Below are 6,547 nucleotides of genomic sequence, written 5' to 3' on the forward strand. Positions count from 1 at the left end.
TTCAGCATGCAGTAGCTTAATGAGTTGTGGAAGTTTGGGCTCAGGGTGTATTGGACTCAAGGAGTGTGTATTTTCCCTAGCTCAAGGTGAGCTAAAACAAAAAGAAATCCATTGGCAGCTACTAAATACAGAGAAACCATAACCTTTCCCGGAAGGCACTGAAATGTAAACAATTGGAAGCTGAGCAAGTAATACCACCAATAATTTATCCCATATGGTTGACCTGGTTTTATTTCACTTATGGTATAGGAGGAAGCAATAACTTCAGTTATAAGGACAAGCTATTAATATTTGAGCCAGTCAGTACACCTTTATGTTTTCGTGACAAGTAATGATATTAGATAAGTGACAATAGCTACCTAGAATTTTTGCATCTCTTCATTCTCTAATTCCAGCAAATTTGGTACGTTCAACTAAAAATTCACTTCAAAAGATCTTTAATTTAACTGTTGAAGACAGTAAAATTCTCCAGCCAACAACTGTAACAGATATTTAGCAGATACTATTATAGAGAAGACTATAGAATTAAAGATCTTGGCTAGCAACTCAGCTGCTTACAATTAGATGAAGTAAAGATAAAGGTTTGATAGAATTTCTTAATTGTAGCTTGTGTTTAGAGTATAACCAAATGTTCAGGAGTCAGCACGTAGTATTTGTTGGTATACAGGAATAAATAGGATATAACTTGCTCTTCATTAAGCATTCTGATTATTTATTTCAGATTTCATTGCAAGCTTGAAGACAAGACAAGACTAATACTAGCCAACAGTTGTGGATAAATCCTAGGTAGAACCAAGTCAACCACTTCCGTGCTAAATGATTTTCAGTAAAATAATGAAACACTTGTAATTATGCATTCAAGAAACTTATTAGCAATTAAATTGTGTTGTGGAGAATGAGATAATTAAAAGCAAAATCTGCAGGGTAAATAATTACAAAACTGCCTATTAAACTCTTTTTAAAATTATGGTGTGAAAAAAATCTATGCATAAATTATTATTGGTATACTTATGAAATTCTGGATCCTGGAATATTCATATATCCTTAGTTATGGTAGTCTGTAATGTTTTAATGACTTTAGTCTTACTACAGTAATAACAGGTAAAGAATTACACATGCAAAATTATTGTACTGCAAACAGAAGCTTGGATTTACTTGTGGTTCATGAGCATCCATAAAGTTTGAAGTTTTCCAGATGCATGACCCGAATTAATATTGTTGGCAAAAGGTAACTTGCCTCCCTTTAAAGCAGCTGTAGTTGAAATTCTTGGAAGGCTATGTGACAACTGCTCATTCTCTGAAAGACAGTGATTTTTTGTTGATTTTGAACACCCAGAAGTGACATGAGAACCCATGAGAGGCACACTCTGTGTTTGAGCATGAACTTCTACTTTCACCTTGAGCAATTCACTTAATATTGACATATTTTTATCTTAAGTAGCTTAAGATGCTGATTGCAGTTGTCTGATATCCACGTTGATCTTGAACATGTGATAGTAAAGACTCCCCATACAGATGTAAATGGGCATGACAAATAGAATGGAAACATTCAGGAAATTGTACACAAAAGAAGGCATTTGGTACTAAGAGTTAGGCATCTGAGTCACTTGTCTGCCTCCTTAGATCTTTAAATAACTTTGTTTATCTGGCCTTAATAACTGACCATGGTGGCAGTGGAAAAATCTGAACACTCTTGCTTTGAAAATATTCATTCCCAAATTGAAATGCAGCAAACTCTAGGACTGCTGCCTGGACAAATGACAGAGTCATACAGCAAATCAAAGTAATTCTGGAACATTTTTTTAAAAGATCATAAAATGCTTGTAAAGGAAAATGTTTTCTCTGGAAAGGAAAATATGGCCGAAGGTGTTACCTATTGCTGCCTCCGCTAGTACTCTACGCATGGAGACTTTTAAATTAAAATACAAAATATTTGCAATATCTCAGTTTTCACACAGTGATAACTGTGTGGACAAATGTTGCCTTTTTGACAAATATTTCAGTCTGTTTGTTTTTATTTTGCATTGCTTTATGTATTCAGTTGGTCTCCTTCCACTATTTAGGGATGCAATTCCTGCAAATAAATAAATAAACAAAAGATAAGTTCTATCACAGCCACATAAGACAAATGTTTCATAAGTTGTTTAAAAAATACCAAGCAAAAATATATTTTCTTGGAAGAAAATGCAAGGAAAGATCAACAGAATGGGAAAAAATGAAGAAACTGGAAAATAAAGTTGGTAAGGACCTCTACAAATAATTTCAGAAAATATTGCTGTTTTTCTTTCTATCAATGTTATGATTTTGAAGACGGCTTTTCTTCTGTGTTCTGGGAAGGAAATGAGATCTCTTTGTATGAAATTAGACTCATGATTCTAATAATTCATCCTTAAAAAGAAAAAGTGAATATAATTTTTGTGAATCTGTTCCAGCTCCTCTGAAGGGTGTTGTCAGACCAGCTGGAGGAAGTGCAGATCTTCTTTTTGTATCTACTTTGCTTCCTGGAGGGAAAAGAATAGTAAATCTATTGGATGGGTGTAATTCAGCAATGCTGATGTAATCTCAATCTATATATCTGAAAAAAATCTGGTTTTGCAACTAGAATTGTAGTCGCCTTCAGTTTTTCTTAGATAGTGCAGGTGCTTATTGTGAAAGTAAATGGGGAAAGCATTTCAAAGCAAGTTCCCTCTCCACCAAACATTATTGGCCTAATTTAGCTCTGTTTAGCTAGGGAAAAGTTATTGGGTTTTGTTTGTTTCTTTGTTTGTTTTAATCAGCTCAGCAAGACAGCCTGTTATGTTGACATGAATCTCTTTACACAACAATGCACAGAAGTCTTCGTCTCCTAAAGGAGGCCTCAGAGAAAATAAAACTCACATTTTGTTGTGACGAGCCCTGCAGTGCCTGAGCTGGCCTGCACCTCTGGCTCTCAGCTCCGTTGGCAGGTCTCTGACTGCGCACTTGGTGAAATGCCATATTTCAGACAATTGCAATGAAAAAAAAAAACCCAAAAGTGAAAAGGGAATGAGAGACACCTGCAAAACCAGTTGCTGCACAGCAGGGGGCAGGATGCTGGGGTCAGTGGGAGTGCAGAGTGCAGGCAGCTCATGGGCAGCTGTGGGCAGCATGTGGGGAGCACATGGGCAGCACATGGGCAGTGAGTGGGCAGTGTGTGGGCAGTGTGTGGGCAGCGCGTGGGCAGTGTGTGGGCAGCACATGGGCAGTGTGTGGGCAGCATGTGGGCAGCGTGTGGGCAGCTCACGTGGGCAGCGTGCCCTCAGCCACCTCAGCCTCTGGGTGCACTGTACAAACACAGCACCACAGGCTGCCTGGTGAGCTCCAGAGGAGGATAGCTTTTCATGTGTAAATGAGAGACCTTTTATTTTTCAAGGTAGTGTGCAACAACCCCTTCTGTTGAGAGCAAACACAGGGAGTCAGCCAGCACTGAGTTAATTACATGAGAGCTTCAGCTCCTATTTTAACGAGACAAAGCTCTACCACTGCTTTGATGCAATTCCTCCCCCTCATTTCAGTGCCACAAGTTCATGTCCCAGCTGGGGACTTCATCTCTTGATGAGACTGTTTTCTGGAACTTGGTGTTCTTGGTGCTAAAAGCAATTATTACAAAGTGGGAAATTCAATCAGGAAGGCAAAAACTATAAGGGGAACCACTGTGTAGTGCCTGTTCACTGATTCATAACTAAGGATTGGAATTAAATAGTAGGCTGGTTTAGACTCTGCATTTCCCAGCGGCTTGCCTCTATGGCAGCTGTTGTGGTGTCTTGTGGGATGAATTAAACGGGAAAGGAAATGTGACAATAAAAGTAATAACAACAAAAAATATCATGGCTGATTTTTCTTTTAAGTGCATGTTGCTTCTTTTTCTTGAGTTGCATATATGTTTCAATTGGTTTTATTTTAATCATCTAAGTTTTACATATCTGAGTAGCCAGAGATTTTAATTTTAGTATTTTAAAGCTGGATTTAGTAAAAAATGGATAATGGAAATGTATATGTCATACATATAAACCTAATAAACTTCATTTATTCCTATTTCTTCCTTTTGGTAAGAGGTTAAGGCTCTGATGTTTTTGAATACCAGCCATGAGTCAGAACACTTGCAGGATTGAAACTGCAGACATTTTCTCTTTGTGCATCGTGGATTAAGTGGTCTATGTAGTTCTGCACTGTGTGTACCTATGTCACGGACAACTTGCGAGGGCTAGTTAGGAACTGATAGAAGGGGAAAAGGAGAAATAGGAAAGACTTCGCAATAGCAAGTCCAATCTTGCATTATTGTTCTATAAACTCTTTTTGTACACCATTGAAGTCTTTCCCCCTTCCAATTGTCCCTTCTCCTGTACAGCTTTACTCTCTCTTCTCAAAAACAGTAACATACTGGGACAAATTTTGCAGAGTCTTATAATATCTGAAGGTGAGGAAGTTTTTAAATTCTGTCCCTGGTTTACCATGACCATCCTGTTGATATTTGTAAGTAAATGAGCACTGTTGTTTAGTGTATTCTGTTGCTCTTCCATTTCAGGTGGTTTTTGATGGTGATCTCTTATCTTCTTTGATATTTCTAAGCTAAAAGAGTGAGTCTCTTTAATGCATTTTTCCTAGACAGGTGTCTCTCTCAGTTGTCTTTGCAGCCCTTCTTCTACTTTGCATTCCTCTTTTCTTTTTGGAGATGGGTAGCCTAAAAAGAAGTATAATTATGTTTTGTACAGTGGCACTTACTCCTTCTTAAACCTTCCTGAAGATAACTGATACAATACAGAAATGAGTTTACTTATTTGTAGCTGTTCTTCGCTAACAGCACATATTCAGCCTGTGCCGTATGAAAACTACATTTTTGTTCATTTCTAGAGCAATTTTCAAAGCATGAACACCCAGTTCACTGCTTATTCCTCCTGTCCCAAGTTAGAAAGAAAGAAAATAAATCTTTGTACCCATCCCAAGGCCCCATCCCAAGTCTCTGCATTTTAGCTTGTTTCTACATCTCCAGTACTCCAGACCTCCTTTCTTGCCTTACTGCACTCTAATCCTTACCTATGTTTACAGTGACTCCCAGATTTACAATTCAGCTTTGTATGTCCCTGCAATTTGTGCAAAAATAATTAATGAAATTGTTCTTTATGAAAATAAGATTACTTCCACCATGAATCACTGAAGAACTTTACTAGTGACCTGGCTCAAGGCCAGCTGATCCATTTACAGTACAAGATATTGCCATATTTCATTTCATCATTTTCTTTTGCTGCTGTCTGTTCTCTGTTCTGCTACCAAGAGAAACAACTGTTTTAATGGACACTATATCAAAATGTCCAACCAGATAGGAGCCACTATGATTTCCTTTTTTCTAGAAAGTTTATCGGAAAAGATACTAAGCTACTTACTCTGTTAAACTGTTACAAATATTTTCCCCAGATCCATCTGAACCATAATATTTTTTTTTCTTTCCTTTTTTCTTACATATACTATGTTTGCAATGTTCTAGATGTAGTGTGCAGTCATTATCTTGAGTATTTAATCAGGAATCTTAATTATCAAGCCAAACACTTAAAATCAGAAAAGTAAATGATAGAAGATATTTAAGAGATCAGGCAAATAAAAACAGTAGTTTCACAAATAAATATATTTTGAAGACATGGCAAGGAAGAGCATTGTAGTAAAGTTGTCTAGTTGAAGATGTCCCTGCTCATTGCAGTAAGGGTTAGACAAGGTGGCCCTTAAAGGTCACTTCCAACCTAAAGCATTCTATGATTCTATGAAAGTATCCGTAGATACTGATGTTATAGAAAAGACATAGGGGCAAAGTGAAACAAGGGCTTAGGAATGAAGTGGAACAAAGATTGAAGGTTTGATTATAAACTAAGGACTATATTACTGACTTGAGTTTCAAGAGATCACTGAAACGGGTTCTGCTCTTGGTGTGCTTGACTTCCTTTCTGGATGATTTTAAACAAATCACCATGCCTATTTCACTTTACTGAAACTGAGGATAACAGCATTTTCCAAATTTGTAAATCAGTGTTGGAAATATCCCTTTCATAATGCACTCTTTTGTAGGTGACTGAATTGACACTGTAGATAGGTATGCTACAGCAACATAAAAAGAGGAGTGAACTAATTTGGAATTTGTAGTTGTGAAAATACAAACTAAAAACACTCCTTAAAAATTAAACACACAAAGGTCTTTTTTTTTCCCCCTCCCCTCCCACCCCAATATTCAAATCTGACCTCAATATTAGTTCAGCTGGCTTTTGTGGAATAAATATACAGTTGACAAGAATATCAGTACAGATAGGGTTTTTCAGTCAACAGCTGCTACCACCATATGAGGATGCCTTTCATAAATAAATTATCATCACAAGTCATTTAACATTGCAAGTTTTTACATTGTGTTTTGAACAAGTATTTTTCTTGTTGTTTTCTTAGACCACCTGAAGTCCTAAATGAAAATCCTGCTAGAGGAGTTGAGATATGTTTTTATGGCCCACAAGCTGCTAATGCTAACGATGGCTGTACCACATCCATAAATAGA

This window comes from Nesoenas mayeri, assembly GCF_963082525.1.
Source record: "Nesoenas mayeri genome assembly, chromosome: Z".
Classification (NCBI taxonomy): domain Eukaryota; kingdom Metazoa; phylum Chordata; class Aves; order Columbiformes; family Columbidae; genus Nesoenas; species Nesoenas mayeri.